This window comes from Marmota marmota, unplaced genomic scaffold (genome assembly GCF_001458135.2).
Source record: "Marmota marmota marmota unplaced genomic scaffold, marMar, whole genome shotgun sequence".
Taxonomy (NCBI): domain Eukaryota; kingdom Metazoa; phylum Chordata; class Mammalia; order Rodentia; family Sciuridae; genus Marmota; species Marmota marmota.
In genome coordinates, this window is record NW_025999842.1 from 37,817,567 (window position 1) to 37,838,486 (window position 20,920).

At 34.7% G+C, this 20,920-nt stretch overlaps 1 pseudogene; it reads left to right on the forward strand.

Moving 5' to 3' along the window:
* LOC125615906 overlaps positions 1 to 19,368 on the forward strand; it is a 139,932-nt pseudogene extending 120,564 nt beyond the window's left edge.
* Positions 19,369 to 20,920: the final 1,552 nt, after the last annotated feature.

The following is a 20,920-nucleotide window of genomic DNA, read 5'->3' on the forward strand; positions in this document are numbered from 1 at the left end:
AGCGGAGAGAGAGGAGAGAGAGAGAGAGAGAGAGAGAGAGAGAGAGAGAGAGAGAACTTCAAATCAGAGTGTGCTGATCTGACTACAGCTGCTTGTCTGAAAGTGGTACAGACCTCATTTAAATGGATTTACAGGATAAAAGATATTTCCTGGCAGGTGCAATGAGAAATTGCAACATAGTTTATAAATATATTGATTTCTAGCTGGGAATACATACACACATGCTATTCATCCTCTGATTTCCTTGCTGCTATGCCAATGGGGCACCACCTTGCTATGTGGATGCATGCAATAAATAAAACCTATACATCCTATTAACCTACATGAGCTATAGAACCCACTGCCCACTGAGCTGGTGTCACTTGTGTTTTGTAATGCCTGACAAATATTTGTTTTTCTTTGTAGCTTTAAGGGAAGGGAAAGTTTGTTGTTGTTATTGTTTTGTTTTGTATTTATCTTGGAGAAAATTTTTTTTTGTATTAGCAGTTAGAATGGCCTGTAGTTTTTCAAAAATAAATGCTACCTCATAAACTCTTAGGAGAAAAAGAGGCATGACTCAGATGCTCAAAATTTAATACCTCTCCCACAAAACAGGAAATCAGGATTAATGACACATAAAATATTAATAATGAATTATTTTGCCTTCATATCATTATCACTCTGAAATATTGGGAAAGAGAACTGGACATTTTGGTTTTTCTTCTCCTCCTCCTCCTCCTCCTTCTTCTTCTTTGCTCCAAAATTAGATTAGAACTTTTGAATTTACTGAATATTGGATTTAAGTAATTAAGCATCACATTTTAGTAAATGTCTTTAAATATTGAGGCTTCATAAATACTAGCCTTGTTTTTCTTTCATCTCTTCAATAGGACTTTCTTCCCTTCTTTATAGTGGCTTTTGGAAAGTGTCTATCAGTCCAACGACAATAATGAAAGAAAGGCAATTGTGTTCACAGGTGAGCTGCAGCTGACCTTACTTAATGCCCTTCAGATTCTTCTGGTGGAACATATTAAGTTGCATATCTAAAGATTCCATTGGGCTTGTGTTTTCATTCATGTGGAAATATTTGTAGAGTGTTCTTTGGGAAAACATTGACCAGATCTTCCCTGGACATCAATAACATTTAATCCAGTGTACGTGTCTACCAGTTAATATCTCCTTCAAACAGTACTAGAAAGATACTACTAGACTAACAGATGCAAAAAGAGACCAGGCTGAGCCAGGGTGATGGTTTCCTCTTTACCAGTCTTCAGGTAAAAGAGAATATTACTTTAAAGATTGATCCACTATAAATATGATTTAAAATTAACTCATTTGGTTTGATTTGTGATTTTAAGTATGATGTGTTGGGAGTAGGAAGGGATCAAGTGGGGGAAAGTTTGCATGCTGTGAGCCCCTTATTCCAAGGAGAGGCATTCCCAATAGAGTGAAATCCCTGAAGACAGAGAGAATGTTTTCAAAGCAACTATGTCTATGGGGTTGGGGAGAGGAATATAGTAGGCATCCACAACTGTTTTCTCCATTATGTCTTATAGTTTGAGGGGTTATCATCTTATCAAGGATATTTCTTATTTCCTGGGAGTCGGGGGGAAGATGGATGATATGTTTTGTTTACACTCCAGAAATTCAGGCATGATATAAAGAAAGAATGTTTAGGATGTGCTCTTTAGACATTTAAATCTTTTTTGACAGCAAAGAGGAGAAAGCAGCCACCAAAACGAATAGCTCTGTGCGGGTGAGCAAGCACACCATGACTATGTATGGCTCCCTTCTGTGCTTTTCCTGTGTCCCTTCATTAATAAATCACAAACAATTCTTTGTCTCTCTATGTGGGTTAGGCACGGATGGAAAAAAAAAAAGGCATACTGATTCTGGTAAAAAAAATGAAAATGAATTTTTTAAAATTCAGAGGTAGTACTTGAATTAATTTCATTTCATTGAGTTTGACTACCTTTTGACTCCGTACTCTTAATAAAAGGTTTTCTACTGTTTTAGTCTGATGTTTGAAGTTGAGGTTTCCTGACCTCATCAGCATTAGTCAGCTATGGTTCCTGTGGGCCCTGTGTCTGCACCCTGGGGCTTCGCTGACACTCCATGCACTTCAGGTACTTGTTTCTTTTTAGGGTCTCTGACTGGGCAGAGTGGGGCAGCACCTGTCAGGCATTTCTGGCTGGGCTGCTGGGGTACTGTCACATTTCCTGGATGCCCTGTCTAAGGATGTGGATTCAGAAGGAACCACATAAAACTGCAACTTTTACTTGTTGTCAAGTTGGTTAACAAACATGAAATCATCAGAGGAGATTTGGTACATTTGGAGATCTGGAATTATATAAACAGAGATATATAATTCTCATCCTTTTAGTAAATGAGCATTTACCTCCATCTGTGTATTAATTAGTAATTGGGAAACAGTTTTTGGTACTTAATATACTCAAGATAAAGATATATGAGAAGAATAGGATATGGAATCCCTGCTTGATGAGCTTAACAGTCTTTCAGTGGAAAAAGGAATTAGGTAATTCATTATATTCTATGATATAAGTTGTCACATAAACAGTCTATGGGAGTTGAAAGAGAAAGCATCAGGGACATCAATGAAGTCTCCATGACCTTAGGAATTCCTTGAGTTTTCCTGTCCATTAATTTGTTGAGGTACAATAACAAAAGAGCTAACTCAGACTGATTTAAAGGTGAGAGAGAGCATTTTTTTTTTCTACTTACATAACTGAAAAGTCTGGAGATAGATGGGTTAGATGGTTTGCAGGTGTAACTTGACGGCTGCTTTATCTCCATTTTCCTTTGATTCATTCACATTACAAAATAAAAATAATTAAAAAATAAAAATATAATAATCTGATTTTTATCCAATATGTATTTTATAAAAAAATAAATAATTCAGTTATAATGGACTGAATGCTTGTGTCTCTCTATGGCTTCATATGCCAAAATCCTAAACCCCATGCCATGGTATTAGGAGGTCAGGTTTTTGGGAAGTAATTAGGCCAGAGGAATGGAAGCCTCAGGAAGGGACTGGTGTCTTTATGAGAAATACAGAGAACTCCCTCACTCCTTCCACCACCTAAGGACACACAAAATGTACTATGTACAAACTAGGAGGCATCTCTTCTGTAGATACCAAATTTACCAGTATCTGGATCCTGGACTGCCCAGCTTTCAGAACTGTCAGTAATAAACATTTGTTATTTAAGCACCAAGTATCCTGATAGTAAGTTTATGCTACTTTTGTTACAGAAGCCTAAATGCACAAGGACAACAATGATGAAAATACAGTTCAAATAACCAGTTAACTGTCTGTTATCAGTTTATATAGATATGTTTATAAAGTAAAATTTTCCTTAATATTTATAGCTAGCTTACTTTCCTGCGTTACTATTCAATTAACATTTTAAAAATCTTTTAAAATTGTGACAGCTCTAAAGTTTTAAAAACTTAAAAACTAGAAATTTTATATTAAAAATAATAGGAACCCTTTATTGATTTAAATTTTATTAATACCATGCACATTAAAGGCATATACATGCATATATGTATTCTGTAGAGAATAACTGTATTTATTCTTAATAACACTGTTAATAGTAATAATTCCATATTAATATTTATATTTAATATTAATTTAATTTAATTTAATATTAATCAATTTTAATATTAATTAATATTAATTTAATATTAATTTAATATTAATATTTATATTTAATAATTCTTTTCAGGATAATGTCTTTTTAGCATCATTGCCAGAATTCCCATCTCCATCCCAGTGCCGGTGAAGACAGCTTCTATGATAGCTATCATAGTAAGCTGTATAAACTGATGCATCAATGAATATAACTCAACAAGTAATGCTCAATCAAGGAGTTAACTTACTTTGGGAGGAAACGGATTTTGGGAGGAAATGGACATATTGATAGATTCCTCCGCTTTGAACTGCTTGCAGAACTTGCCTGGACTATGTAACTATCGTTTGGTGCAGCGAATTGTGGTAATGCTGGCATATCTTTGCTGATGGTGTCACTAGTGATGCAATTTTTATTTCCTTGCCAGCGCACCCCATGTTAATTGTGGTAGTGCTGGCATATCTTTGCTGATGGTGTCACCAGTGATGCAATTTTTCCCAAGGAGCCGTCAATTGGCTTGGTGTCGTGGCATTTCTGTATCCTCCTCCCTTCTGCTAGTGATGGTCTAAAATTTGGGGGCCAATGGCTGTATGCTGGACCGGTAGTCAGTGACGGGTATGATCCAATTGCAGTGGTATCAACCTAAGACAGGAGGCTGACGCCTAAAGGTCAGTTTTCCGATGACGGGTAAGAACCATATGTTGAATTGGACAACCTACCAGGCACGGTCCTTAAGCCACATTGCTTGTTGTTTAATTAATCAGAAGGGGGGAGATGCTGGGAGCCATTAGCCAAGTAGGTATGACAATTTCCTTGCCAGCGTACCCCATGTTGCTGACATTTTGCAGTGACATTGAATGTAGTTGACCTTGCTCAAGGACCAGGGCGGATTAGGGTGTTCCCGGTTTAACATAATCGTGTTTAGGGCGTTCCCAGTTTAGGTTCCAGGTTTAAGGTTTAAGATTATTCCTGCTGGGAATAGGGCGTATCCTGCTGCCTGAGTTCCCCTTGAGTTCTCACGGGATTCAGACAATATATTTTGGAGATAGAAGCCCAGTGGAAGTGAATTTGGGCAGAGAACGTGGATTTGGGCAGAGAACGTGGATTTCCCCAGAACGTGTTTGTATACGGCTGGTGTGAGTTCGGGAAAAAAGAGTTGCTGTTTGAATCTACAAGCTGTGTGGTGGCTCGTGATTTTGTGCCCAGCCAGACTGCGGCAATTTTTTAGTGAGAGGATTACTAATCTTTTTGGGGGCTGGGGTTGTGGCTCAGTGGTAGAGAACTTGCCTGGCATGCTTGAGGCACTGGGTTCAATCCTCCCCACCACATAAAAATAAATAAATAAATAAGTATACATTATACCACCAGCCCAGTAATAGTAATATTGATAATAAGATACGTAAATATCCTGGTGGTAAAATTAGAGGTAACAGTTATAGGATTTTTAGCTTTATTGCTTTTTTTTCTTATTTCATGCTACAGTAAAATAAACAGTATGTATTTTCTTCTTATAAATAACAATACTTCTACTGATTCTTATTCAACCACTAGAAATACTATAAGCATATAAGAGAATGGGATTCGTATATGCCATCTATGAACAAGCTAGAACAAAAGTAAATAGTATCACAATGTCAACTGGGGCCTAATATGCCTATATGTTATTATATTTAAAAATATTATCCAATTAAAATGCTCAACTCTAATTTAAAATAATTTAGGATCAAATGGTCTACACAGTGGTTTGTCTCTGAACCAGACATTTCTGCATCTCAACTTCCTGATTCCAACTTGGATAACCTAAGCTAGCTAAGTCAATAACTTGAAAAGTCTTTGATTCTGGGGTCTGATATTCTCAATATGCCATTCCCTATATGCTATCCCCAGGATGCCAGGCCAGTAGCAGGGTCTCATAAATAGCTAGCATAAGCTCCAGGATTTCTAGTTTAAGAAATTCTTCCATCTTTGTTTCTTTCTGTTCACTTTAGTTGCCATCAACTTCAATAAAAATCTCATCTTCCTTAGTTTGAAAAGTAATTGATCGTGAATCTTGGTTCTGCCTTCCTCATTTTGTCCTGTTTGGATTTGACCATCTAACTTTAGCTGCTTGCCTGATAGTCATTCTGGTATTTGCCCCTCAGTTTGTGACTTAATCGTCATTCAAGGTCCTGGTTCTAGTGTTGACCTAATGGGGATTTCAGGGTCACACTTTGAAGCCAGAACTCCAGGTACATAGACATGCAGCCTCAAAAAAGCTTTGTTTTTTTTAAAATAATATCAGTAATTATTATTGTTACAGTACCAACAATACTTTCTATGTATTGACTAGAATTTATTTATAGCTAATAATATATTTTATAATTTATAATAATTTATAATATTTTATAATTTATAGCTAATAATATATTTTCACAAATATCCTCCTACAAAGCACTGTGATTATGTGAAAAATATTATTTTCCCAGTTCTACAGAGTAGAAATACAAAATTTGAGAGATAGATATCCTGTTTAAGATCACATAAATTAATCAATTGTAGACTCATGAATCCATTTTGGGGTTTATGGTTATGATGTTTTTATCACTCGCCAAGTAGTTATGAGCATGTGCAAATAAAGTACAACTTGACTATATCAATTCTCCCCAAACTTACGTTTTAGTCAGCATTTTCATGCTACTTTCAAAAGATCTGACAAGAACAATTTCAGAGGAGTAAAAATTTATTTTGGAGATAATGTTTTTGGGAGATCTCAATCCATAGATGGCCAACTTTATTGCTTTGGGTACAAGGAGAGGCAGAACATCATGGTGAAAGAGTGGCAGAAGAAAGCAGCTTAGGCCATGACCATCAGAAAAGAAGAGAGAGAAAAAAAGAGAGACAGTGCTCTTGCTCACAAGGGAAAAACTATAAATCCCAAAGGCATACCCAAGTTACCCAACTCTTCCAACCAAACCCTCCCTGGCTACATTTACCACCTAGTTAATCCATTCAAGTGGATTGATGTGCTGATTAGGTGAAAGATTTTATAACTCACTCATTTCACCTTTAAAAATTCTTGCATTGTCTCACATATGAGCTTTTGGGGGAGACTTCATATCTAAACCATAACACTAGTCTTAGTTACATTGTGTGGTGTGTTGAGTTTACTGAGGAAAAACACCAGTGATATTCATCTAGGTCATATCTTAGAGTTATGGATGAAGGCAGTCATGTAGGTTTCATTGTATAGATTAGAGTCCAAACTGAAATAACTTTACAATTCAGGATATGAAGCAAATGCTTAAAGGAAGCAAAATTTTGTAAGTGAAAAGAAAAAAGGAATGAACAATGCTTATTTGCAACTCACTTTTAACATGTTTTATTTCAGAAATGAAGCATCCAGAAGAGTGCTTTCAGAAGCAAAAGAAGGGAAAAATCAAATTTATCATCAATTATAATTATTTTAGAGCTGAAACAAAAAATCAAAGGAGGAATGACAAATGAGAACTGCAAGTTTCAGTGAGGGATTTTTTTTTTCATTTGTATAACTCCTTACAACTTAAAAATGACTTTTCATATTTTATTTATGTACTCTGATTTTAATCTGTGTAGCAAATATTATAATCTCTACAGAAGTAGAACTAAGCATTAAATTTAATGATTTGACCAAGGTTGCTTTAATGGGACAGAACAAGGCAGAATAAATGGTCTTACTTTTTATTAAATCACCTAAATCTTTAAATCATCCTCATTTCTTGACTATGAGATCTTCTGAGTTTAAGTTTTCTCTGCTTTCTTTTGAAAAGGAGGTTTAAGCATGCATTCTTTAATTTAGGGAAAGATTTTGGAGGAGCCAGAGGAGCTGTTCTTTCTGCAAATGGTTGAATACATCACCAAATTTAGGCCTGAAACTGATCAATTATCTGCCATAATTTTGTTGTTGTTGTTGTTATTTTTGTTTATGTTTTGGTACTGGGATTGAACCTAGGGTGCATAACCACTGAGTCACATCCCCAGCCCTTTTTTAATATTTTATTTAGAGGCAGGGGCTCACTAAGTTGCTTAGGTTCTTGCTAATTTGGAGGGTGGATTTTAATTTATGATTCTCCTGCCTCACCCTACTGAGACACTGGGATTACAGGGTATTATAGGCACAGGCCATTGTACCTGACTCTGCTATGTTTTTAAGAAACATCTGACTAGATTGATATTATACATTTCTCAGTTGTACTCAAAAATCAAAATTAACATATTTAGACTAGAAGGGAAGTAGGAGTGTATAGAAATGACATTGCAATTTAAGATGTTAGAAAAATGTTAGAATTTTTTCCCCCCATGAGTTCCTAGAAAACTTTAATTTGCCTAATGTGAGTCAGTACACTTCTCCAGTTCCAGCTCCTGCAGTCACAATAAGTTTTGATCTAGATATAGATGCAGCTTACCATATATAGGTCCTCTCTTTTATTATGCTATCCTCTTTTACAAACATTGGAAACCTTTTCCTGGGTTTATAAACATACAATATATAGCATGTTCTTAAAATATAATTTAAAATTTTCATAATTCATTTGATATGAAAAGTTCCTGAGCAGACAAATATATCTGTACAGGAATGAGGATTCAAAGACCCATCACTACTGATACTAAAGGCTTTTGACACTTTGCAGGAGAGGTGGTAAAGAGGGAGAAGGGGAATAATGAAGAAAATTGTTGCAATAATATAAAGATGGGTAGATTTTGTTTTTATTTGTGGAGGTTATAGATATATTTATGAACTTTAAAAAATTATATTCCTTTGAAGTAGGTTTGTAAATTTTTATTGTATACTTCCATCATGCATACAATAAAAGTATTCCATCAGAATACCTCAAAACATCAGTGTTATTTCCTGGTTGTCTCTAGGTTGGAGGTATACAGGTGTATGGTGACTTGGTGTGATAAAGAAATTAGAGCATCAGGGAGGTCAGTTTCATTAGGAGCTGGTGTAAGAAGTGTGTGGACAGCCACTCTTTCGCTTCAGGTGCCTTCTTTCCTGTGGTCATGAATGAGGAATGTGAGTCAGAATCAACTTCGATTAAGTAAGCTCCCTTTTTCCTCAGGCAGTGCAGCACTACTGGATGGGGTATTCCAGGAACAACATTTCTGATACTTGTGCAAGGGACCGTGAGTGCCCCCTCCTCATCCAATAGAAGTGCGCAAGAGTACTGTTTTCTATGATACTGGCACAGTTCATTTCACCCTGCCTATTACCATTATTTCTCTATTTAGGGCAACAACAGTGCATATAAGTAAGTTACTATATGCTGCTGTGCTCATAATTAGAAACTTCCAACTTTAAGTGACCCAGTGAAACCAAGTAGGCTTTCTGGCATTTAGTGTTGTTAACAGGTTTACTTTAGAAGCAAAACACATCAGTTTTGTCTGTGTGTTGACCAATATCTTTTGACAGGTAAAGATCTTAACGTGGTATGTTAATTATGTAAAGGCACTGCTAACTAACTCCAATTTGGAATTATAGGAACAGCCCTAGGAACTAAATAGAACAGAATAGTGTAATGCCTGATAAAAAAAAATGAACTACCTATCTATATATATATAGCCTTAGTAGATCAGAGAATTTCTTGAAATGGTTTGGACAGTTCTGCTTTTAAATTAATTATACTTTTAGTAGGTATAAAAGGCATACAGATGCCTAAATAAGGTAGACTAGTAAGTATTAAAATAGAGATATAAGCAAAATGTCACGGAACTGCTTATAGATGCAATAAATCAGGAAAAGCTTCATGTAAGAGATTATTTAAGATGAACATTGAGAAGCAGTGATCTGAGAAGAAACTTACATTCTAGTTTGATAATAATAAAAACTTGCATGTAGGATGTTGCAGAATAGCCTTAGGGTATAGAAAACAGTTTACTTATTCCAGAATCGGGAATATTAACCTTATTTATACATATGCATATGTATATACACACATATATAAAATAAGGCTTCATGTTTAATCTCTCTACATGTCTTTAATCTTTGATTGATTTAATACTTTTATCTGATTCCCAAGCATAGGAACCTTTCATCTGAGCAGCAATAATAATTAGAGTGTGAAAGGATCAGCACATATATCTATTTGTTCCCTTGGAAAAATAATTCTAAGTCCATGGACAATATTAAATATATTAAATATTACATTATATTAAGTATTAATATATATTATAAGTAAATAACTTTTGGACCAGACTTTACTCACAGCTTAGTAATATAAAGTAGAGAGGAAACCAAATTGTTTCTTTCTCTTTTTCTCTCTGGTTTGGTATTAACTTAAGCATAGGCTATATTTGGGAGAATATTAGGAGATAAGATTGAAATTTAAGTACATGAGAGACATTGTGGAGTTAGATTTTTTTTTCAGTAAACTAGTAATCAGGGACCACTGAAAGTTGCTGATCTGTGTTGTAATATACCTGCACACTGTAATATACTTGCACATTAGGAGAATGCAAAGATGAACAGGACAGAATTTTTGCACTCCCAAGACTCATAGTCTCCCAAGAGAAATGAACACATGAGTAATGATAAAGTCAGAGTATGATATATGGGAGGATCAGAGAGAAATTTCTACTATATTTCAGGTATGAATAAATATTTTCTTGCTTTCATTTAGTTGAGCCTGACTTCAGCCCCTTGGTAACTGAATGATAACATAATGGAAGTACTTTGACAACCGATGAGCCCTATAAGAATTTTTCCAGAATAGATTTGAAACTAAGAGACTGCAGGACTGAGACCAATTAAGAAGTTATTGCAAAAGTCTAGGCAAGCTGCTTAAATTTTGTTCCAAATAGAAGCTACCGATGAAGTATTCCAACAAAGATAAAAAGAGTTAGTTTTACTGTGTAAATGGGATGGTATTTAAGTGGTACTATTGATGATTTTATTGAATTTTTGATGAAGAGCTTAGTATACAATCTGAGCTTCATGGATCTAGAGTAAATACTTGTTGACCTTGCACAGGAAAATGAGAAAGAGCAACCCTCTAAGTATGGTGGGAATTCAACAGATTGATTACATAGTAGCAAACTAGAGAGATGAGGTTTCAGGTTTAATCTCTTTACATGTCTTTGACCTTTGATTGGTTCCATGCTTAAAGAATGATTTCCAAGCCTAGGCACCTTTCTTTAATATGTGTAGCAATAGTAATAAGAAAACATGAAAAGATCAGTACATGTATATCCGCAGTCTGTAAAAAAACAATTCCAAGTCCAGGGGCCAGCTACATTAATTGCCAGAGAGCAGCCCAGTGACCACAACTCTCAATAGCAAAGCTACATCTTAATTTCATATAGTAACACAGGATCCAAAACATGAAAATGAATTTTTATTGTGCTTATCAATTGTGAATATAATTTCATATATATTATCCTTCAGTTATTATAGACTAAGGGGCTGGGCCAACTCAAATAACTGAACACAAGAAAATATTGGTTTTCTATCAGAAATATAGTAGGGATTTTTGAGACTCCCATATATCATACCCTGTCTTTTATTATTAGTTACATGCTGTTTCTCTCAGCAGGCTATGAGTCCTCAGAGTGCAGAGATTCTATCTTATTCATCTTTGTATCTCCTAAAGTGTCGAGTGTAGAATTTTTTAAAGTGTTTATTTTCAATAAATGTTTGTTGATATGAACAAAATTAAATACACAAATTATTTAATCACCTGTGAAACTTGGTGATATACAGAATCTAGTTATTTGTATAGAACAAAGATAATATGGTCAGGGTTTTAGTCAGCTTTTTGCTGCTGTGACCAAAATATCAGACAAGAACAATTAGATGAAAACTTTATTTGGGGGCTCAACTGAGAGGTCTTAGTCCATAGACAGCCAAAGCTTAAGGTGAGGCAGAACATCATGACAGAAGAGTATGGTGAGGGCAGTGGCTCACATGGTGATCATGAGGAGAGAGACTCTACTCACCAGATACAAAATATATTCCTCAAAAGCATGCCCCAATGACCCATCTCCTCCAGCCACACCCTACCTGCCTTCAGTTACCACTCAGTTAATCCTCATCAGGGGGATTTATTCACTAATTCACTGATTGGGTTAAGGCTGTCATTCACCTCTCAAGGTTCTTGCATTGTCTCATACATAACCTTTTGAGGGACACTTTGTATCTAAACCATAACAGCCAGTATGTTCTAAGATTTATTTATGTGTTGCCTCATTTAATACAGTGATTCCGTGTAATAGGCACTATCATTATTCCTGTTTTACCAACATGGAAACTGAGGTATAAAGAGAGTTGGAGCAACTCTCCTTTGCTTATATAAGTAGACAGTGACATTACCAAGATGCACACTTAGTGTGGACCAAGGGCTGAGCTCTCATCCACTCTGCTGCTGCTCATGTTAGTTCTGTCAGCATGACTTTTGAAACTGTAATAAAAACTCCTTTATTTCTGAAGTACTTTTCAGTTCATGGAAGTTTTATGTTATCTAATTGCCATCCCAAAACAACTGTGAAGGGTCAGCAGGGCAAATATCATCTCTATATTATAGGTGAAGTTACTGAGGCTCAGAGTGGTTGTGATTTCCCCAGGGCCACAGAGCTCATAACTGAAAGGGCTTGCACTAGAATCCTGCTTTCATGATTATAGCTCAACTCAGTTACCTCATTTGTGATCTGGGAATAATAATTCCTCCATTGTTGTGTTGTGTGAGTAATCAAAGTATAATACCTTACAACAAAATATACATTGAACATTTTTTAACCATTATTATGCCTTGCTACCTTTATATTACATAATGACCAATATTGATAACGTTACTCAAAACAAAAACAAATTTTCAATATTAATTTAGACTTTTGTAATTATATCGTTTCAGTAAAGCTTTATTTTTCTTGATTTAATCATACCATTTGGGAAAGTATTTTTCTTGATTATGTTATTTATTTTTATTTCCTAATTTAATCAGTCTTGACTATTAATGATTTCACTTGATCATTGCTTACATTGGGGATATGAATCTAAATGTTTACAATTACATTTCTGATTTTCTATTTATGTCTTGTCTTTATTATGTTCTGAACTTAACATTCCTAGTAACAGAATATCTTCCATAATTTATCTTGTTAATGTAGTTCACAGAGAGCTTGCTTCCATTGTCTTTATGTGTGGACATCAAGCTAGTAAATACTTGAAAATTTATTTAAACTTTATTGTAGATTTTTCATGTTTATTTGTGGATTTTTTTCAACCTTATCTAGAGTGTCATCTTTGAGTCTTTAACAAATACTGGTAAAATTCTTGAATTTTTGGTTGACTTAATGTGTTGGCTGAATGATTTTGAGAACATGGACCATATTAAAAGCAGCAGAAATGAATATAATGTTGTAAATGAATGTGAACATTATGAAGAGGGTAAATATTATGAAAAGTATGGTATTCTCTGAAAATTATGCTGAAGAAGAGATAGGGTCCTATTATTTTTTTAAACCTGTAATTGCTAATATTTTCCTTGGTTTAATCACTTTCAGCCTGTTTCTTCATTTGCAAAACAGTAATGCATGTGTGTATTCATGTTTTTTCTTTGATATATACTTATAGAGTACTAGGCACTAAGGCAACCATTGAATAATAATAACAATAACAAATATAGCAAAACATGAATAGCAATAATAAAAACCCCTTTATATATCTTTTGATGGAATTAAATGAGATGTGTAACAGTGCATAGCATAGGTGCATCATAAATCCTGATCAATTTCAGAAGTACAATTTAATTTGCTATAAAAAGGATTTCACTTAGAATCATTTCAAATTTACATGAATTCTTGCCTTAGGTTTTAATTTTTTTTGATATACATCATAATTTTATATGCATTTGATTCTTATGAGTTACATGTAGACCTTAATCCACTGCCAAGACTCAGTACTGCATGTAACTGATACCTGCACTATTAGAATCAACATTAAATGTGCACCTTTGGCTAAATGCACATACAAATCTGACTGAAGGAGTAAATAATAACCAAATACCCTTGGGGTTTTGAATTTTATTTATCTATTTTTAATTAAATTTATTTTAAACTGAATCACACAAACATTAAATTTGTACATATTAATGGAGTAAACTTATGTTTTGATACATGCATGCATTGTGCAGTGTTTAAATCAGGTTAAACATATGTATCTCCCTAAAACATTTTTTTTATTTCTTTCTAATGAAAACCTTAAAAATTCTTTCTTCTAACTTTTTGAAATGCACAGTGCATTACTGTTATCTATAGTTACCCTATTGTACAGTAGCACTCCAGAACCTCTTCTATCAAACTACAACTTACTTCTTATTGAAGGTCTTCTCCTACTACCTCCACTCTCCCCAGCCTCTAGGAACCACCATTCAGCTCTCAGTTCCTACAAATAAGATCAACTTTTTAAGATCCCACATGAGTGAGATCATGTGGTATTTGTCTTTCTCTGCCAGCCTTAAAGATCTCTAGTTTCATTATTGAATCTTATTTTAGACAGCATTTTTGCTGCTGTGACAAAAGGATCTGACCAGAACAACTTTAGGGAAAGAAAAGTTTATTGAGGGGTCATGGTTTCAGAGATCTTAATCTACATAAGGCCAGAGCATCATGGCAGAAGAGTATGGCAGAAGCAAGCAGCTCACATGTTGATTAGGAAGCAGAGAGGTCTCCACTTGCCAGATACAAATATATACCCCAAAGCCATGGCCAATTCCCACCTTCTCCTGCCACACCCTACCACTTCAATAACCAGTTAATCCCTATCAGGGGATTAATTCACCAATTGGGTCAAATTCTCACAACCCAATCATTTCTCCTCTGAACCTTCTTGCATTGTCTCACACGTGAGCTTTTGGAGGACACCTCACATCCAAACCATAACAAATCTTATTTAGTGCACCTTTAATTACATAATTTTTCTTTCCAACCTTTCTATAACCCTTTAGAATATTTTCCTAGTAACTTCCTAGATTCATTAACATTTAGCAAATACTTTAATTTTTTCAAATTACTGAAATACTTTTGCTCTTTTGAGGACTTACATAAGTATTATGTATTTTGAGGAAACCTAATATAACTAAAGATACAGAAATAAATTTTAAAAAACTTATAATTTTGGGGCTGGGGTTTTATCACAAACTACTGAAAAAATATTAAATATTCAATATCATTTGTTAGTGGTTGCCACTTTTATGTTATTTTGTACTTCACTGTGGAAGCTTGGGGAATTTTTCCTGATTTGTGCTGAAGGCAAAAATAAATCATAAGACCGATGACATATTTCATTAATACACTGGGATAATACTTTTTATGGCTGCATAAAATTGAATTACTATGTAAGAATTACTTAGAATGAATTAAATGTTGGAAAACTAATATTAGAAAGAATGAGTTAAATCTTTGTGTACTAGCATGAAAGAGTATAAAAATAAGTTTTATAATCTTGTAGGTAGTACTTTTCATAAAGCTTCAAAGATGTGTGGAAGAACACCAAAACCTACTATTTGTAGAGGATAACTGACTCTATGGTCTATAAAGGAGGCCATTTTTATGGATTCAATGTTTTTGCCCCGTGTAGGTATTTCTTTTTAAAATTAAAAATAGTTAAAAAACAAATAATTGATATAAGCTCAAAAAAGGGAAAAATCACAGTAAATTTTTGTAGGTCTTTAATTGATCCCTTTTAGTTCACTTTTTGTTAGAACCAATAGATCCAATAGGCTTTGGCTCTTGGAGGTGAAACAGTTTAATTCCCAATTTTTCACTCACTGAAATGAGGTTGAACCACCTGCTAAGAGTCACTCAGATTAATGGTTGGAGGAAGGATGTGGACCTTTGGTTCATGCTGTTTGCTGCATAACTGGAGCTTAACATTTCAGGTACCTTCTCCCCTTAATGTATCTTTTATTTTCATCTTCAGTTTTATTTTCTATCTAATGTCTATCTAATGAGACACCATGTCTAGTCATGTTTCATTAGATCCCTTTTGGTAAATAAAGAAGACAATATAATCCCAGAAGACATTGCTGTAGTTGGGCAAAGGGTGAAGGGATGAGGAGCTTGGAGAGATCAGAAGAAAGGGGGCATTGCAGATGGATGTGCAGGGTCCTGGCAGCAGAATCCAGATGACTGAGTGTGCTTATTTTAAAATTTTTAGGTTACCATGTAAGTAATTGTTCCAAATTAAAAAAATAATCTCAGAGTACACTGAAAATTCTGAATAAAATTTAATATTTTTCTTAGACAAAAAGATCAAATTATTAATATGAAATTATTATATTTTTCTTGTTTATGTGCATCATTTATTTCTTATCATACTTTCATTTTAAATTTAAACTTTAACTATTTAAAAAATTAATTCATTAGTTTTTTTTTTACTTCTTTTCCCAACTTCTAAGAAAAGTTTTTAGAAGTCATATATAATATATTGGGGGAGAGAGTATGGGGGTAAGAAAGACGGTGGAATGAGAAGGACATCATTACCCTAAGAATATGTATGAAGACATGAATGTTGTGACTCTAATTTGTGTACAACCAGAGACATGAAAAATTGTGCATTCTGCTGTCATGTATAACAAGTTGGAATAAATAAATAAATTAAAAAAAAAGATGTGTAGATGGGTCTCATGAAAATGGAAGGGAGATCAATAGAGGAAAGGGATGCAGAGAAAAGGAGCAGTGGGGAGGGAAAAGGGAAATACTGGGTAATGATATTGGCCAAATTATGTTGTTATATTGTATGCATGTATGAATGTGTAACAACAAATCCCAACATTAAAAATGTGGGAAAATATTTATAAGATCAAATAAAAAAGATACTGATAATTTCTCATAAACTCATTTTGTTAAACCCTTTTTCCATCAATGTAGCCATAATCTATAGAATGTAATCCAATCAGTAATACTGTGACAGAGTATCTATTAAACTTGTTGAGGATTAATTTGTTTTGGGTTTCAATTAAAATAAGAATCAGGGGCTGGGGATGTGGCTCAAGCGGTAGCGTGCTCGCCTGGCATGCGTGCGGCCCGGGTTTGATCCTCAGCACCACATACAAATAAAGATGTTATGTCCGCCAAAAACTAAATATATATTGGAATATTACCTAATATTCTTTTTGTTTGTTATTTTATATACTTACAGTTTAGGGTCTTCATGACATCAACTAAATTTGATTATTTCTAACCTTTCCTATCCAGAATATTTTAAGTTTGTGTTATGAACAAAACCTATTTGAAGCATTTATTTATTACCTACATTTTTCATTTCCAATTTTAACCTTGCTTGTATCACACTAAGTAACCTCTCCTAGTGGCTGCTTATTAATTTTTTATATTACCTTACTATCTGAACATTCAAGTGGTTAGAAATATACAGATATTCCTGATGTTAAAGATGGTGTATACCCTCTATGGTTTTGTACATAATAATGTACATAACAATGACAATTACTTTCTAATTTTTCTCTCATTATTTGATAATTGATAACATGATTTTTATTTCACATTAAGCAGTATGATAATTATACAAGTGTAGACTATACAAGTGGCATGATACACTTGGACTTTTGTCTGTTGACAGGTTACTTAGTTGGATAGGTGGTTAATGTGAATATAACATACATTTTGTGAGTTTAGTAAGCATGAGTTTTGCTTCAAATCTTGGTCAGATTCAGTTCATAGGTCAAACTGATATGTTACATCTGTTAAAGAACCTAAGTTATTATGGTGAATTCCTTCTGTGTAGAAAATATATTTTTGGTGAAGAGCTCCTGCTGCAGATCACTTGGAGAGACTTAAGACTTCAAATTTGTACATTTATAGAAGCAAAATATGGACAGTAGTTTTTAATTTTAATAAAGTCTCCTGTTAATCAATAAACAAGTGATCATTATTAAAATAAGATTCTTGATCTTGTCTAAGAAAGATTTTTGATAGGAGCTGAAATACCATTATGTTCTACTTTTAATAACCACTGCCATATGTAGAGGTAGACCGTTTTCTTTAATTTCCCTTGCTATTATTTTTCACCTTAGTACTATTTTGAGTCTCTTAGCAGATTTTTTTAAACCAAGTGAGATATTTTCACATCTAACAGGAAACAAACACTACCAAATATAAGCACTGTCCTTGCAGACCTGATCCCATGTCTAGCATCTCAGGTCATCTGCGGAGATATCTTTGGCAACCTCATATTTTAAAAAATGAACACGATGGTGAATTTGAAATATACATTTGACCCTTGAACAACATGGGTCTGAACTGTACAGGTCCATTTATAAGTAGATTTTTATTTTAACTTTTTTGAGATTTGCCATAACTAAAAAAAACCTCATAGATAAACTGAATAAGAGCCTAGAAATATCAAAAAAAAAAATTAAGAAAAAGTTCAGTGTGTGTCTTGAATGTATTAAATATATGCAGTAATTATCTATTTTAATCATTTATTACCACATATCTATAATAAAATTTTCAATTTATCAGAACTTAACACACAGACCTCACATAGTATCATTTGCAGTCAAGACAAATGTAAACAAATGTAAAATTGCACAATTAAATAATAACTGCATAAAGTTAACTACAGAACATACTGTGCTACTGTCATAATTTCCTAATCACTTCCTATTGGTATTTGGTAAACTTCGGAGCTGAATGAGGCTACCTAAAATGTTGTTTATTGCTCATCATCTCTGTGTGAGTGGGTAATCCACCTATCACAGTAAAAATTTACTTCCCATGGTTCATGGTATTTTTCACTGTAATACACATAACATACAAAGTATGTGTTAATTGGCTGTTTATGTTCTAGGTAAGGCTTCTGATAAGCAGCAGACTTTTAGTAGCTAAGTTTTTGGGGATTGGTAGTAGGAACGGAAGGCGGATCCCAGAGAGGCTGGGCAGCTCCATTGTCACCATTGCCCAAGTCACTATCCACAACCACCTTCCACAGACACCATTTCAGCACCCCCCCCCCTCCAGTGCTGCAGATACCAAGACTAGTACCATGGAGAGTAGTGTTGGGTGCTGTGGCCTGGATGGCCTCACATGGCAAGGCAGCTCCTGCTGCAGGAGGGGACAAGAAGGTCATCACAAAGAGCATGTTGGGAGCAGTAAAATGTTTCCGTGTAAGTGAATGATATGGATGCTTTCATCATTAGGAATGACATTCCGGAAGATGTACACCAACCTGCCACAGAGAATTGCCCCAGGAAATACCATCCCAGTGTTGGAGATGGACAGACTACTGTAAAAGGAGAAAAGCTGTGGAGGCAGCACACGTTAGAGGTCACGATGGAGTTCCAATTCAAGGAAGTAAATAAGCAGCATATGGTAACTACTATAGACTATCCACATTGTATTGGTTATCTGTGCAATTGCTAGAAGAATTACCAGAACAGTGAGAGTAAGGAAGAGAAAGAGGGAGCAGAGAGAGAAGATCAGGCCTGACAATACTGGCTGCATCCCAGGTGAAGGTTCCCACCTTAATACTTGTGGAGAGCCTTTGGGCATTGACTACAGTATTGCAATCCTCCTGTGAAGGAAGAAGTGATGGTGGGTGCAGACAACCAAGGTGGGGGAAGGAGGTAGACCAGTGGCAGCGTATGTATCAGGGTTATAGACCACAATTCAGTAGTGGCCATCTTCCCAAGTACAGCCTAGAGAGGAAGGCAATAAAGAGAATAAGGAAAATCAAGATCAGAAGACACCTCAACATTGGGACCACTGAAACTTCAATGATTTATACAGATGCTCAAAAAACCTTACACCGTAATATGGTAAGAAGACAAAAACTGCTGATCTACCAGTCAGGAGTGGGTTGACTCCTAAGGCTGAGCAGGGTAAGTCCAAGAAAATACCATCTCTGTCACCTCCCAGCTATCCAACAAGAATATGAAATTCCAGCAATAAGAAATGAGTGAAAGATTGGAGCTCTAAACCTTAAGTTCTTGCTTTTTGCCTGCTGACAAGTTACTCGTACTATCTTCATTATCTATGCAACATGAGGATTTTATTATTTTTACTTAAGGGTTGTTTCTTTTTGGTAATGGCAAACATTTTTTTAAAGGCTGTTTTTTTCTCCTTAATATACCTTTAAAGTTTTAAAAATTGTTCCATTCATATGTGGTTAAGGTAAGATCTTTTAAGAACTTCATTTTTAAATTATAGTAATAGTTTATAACTCGATTTTTTCAAAGAAAGTCAACAAAATGCAAGTACTTATTAATAAAGCTTTAAAATAATTGGAAAAAATGTTACATGCAGACTTTTAACTGAGGATGTTGGCCAATGCCCCAACCCTGTGTTATTCAGAGGTCAACAGTATTTTAATCTTTTATTAATTGTATTTTTTGTTCTCCTTCATTTGTCTTCTGCATTTACCATAATAGCTCTTAAGGCTTTCTCCTGTATTTCTATAAGATAGCTCTTGGGGTTTATTAGCCAATCCCAGAATATGTGTGTGTGTGTGTGTGTGTGTGTTTTACATTTGTGTTTGCATTTCTGTACTGTCCGCATTTCTGCAAAGAGTGAGTTTTGATTTTTTTTTTTTTTTTGGCCTGTCAAGAGACCCTGTGTTTGCAGCTCTTTCCTGAGCTGAAGAGAAGTTATACTTGGATTTAAGGTCTTGTAATCAAGCAAAGTCTCAAAGCATTCCAGCTGATGTGGGTTCTATCAGCTTGACCTTTATATGAGTTCCTGGAGAAAATGATGAGATACTGCACTGCCTTTCACTCTCAAGTAATTGAAAGCCCCAAATGGGAATAAAGAACTGGGGAGATATAAGGCACACATTCCCTGAACATCTAAGTGCACAATTTTCTTGTCATTACAATATATCATTCTGTACTTCATGCTGCCAAAATCCACATTTCTTGATCTCTCTTCAGTTTTTTTATTGGTCATCAATAAGCAAAAGGGAAAAACTTCCTTGCATTTCCATAGCCAGAGCTGAGATTCTTTTTACATCTGGCATTGTCTTTGAAAACAAAATAATGAATTCAAGCACTATAGTGTCTTGAATCCCAAACATTTCTGTAAATTTCCTTCCTTGCTTCATTCAAAGCACTCATATCATATGTCAATTGTGCCACAATAAGGAGTTTAAGTGGAATTTTCCTCTATATTTCCTTTACTGTTTGTGCCAGCTTTTTTTTTCTGATCCATCTACTATTGTTAAAGTTTGTTTTATTTCTGAGATTGAATTCTCAACCTTATAAAGAGGAGGTGGACTCATACTTATTTTCCTTCATTCTCTCTTGAGAGTGGTCACAACATGTATT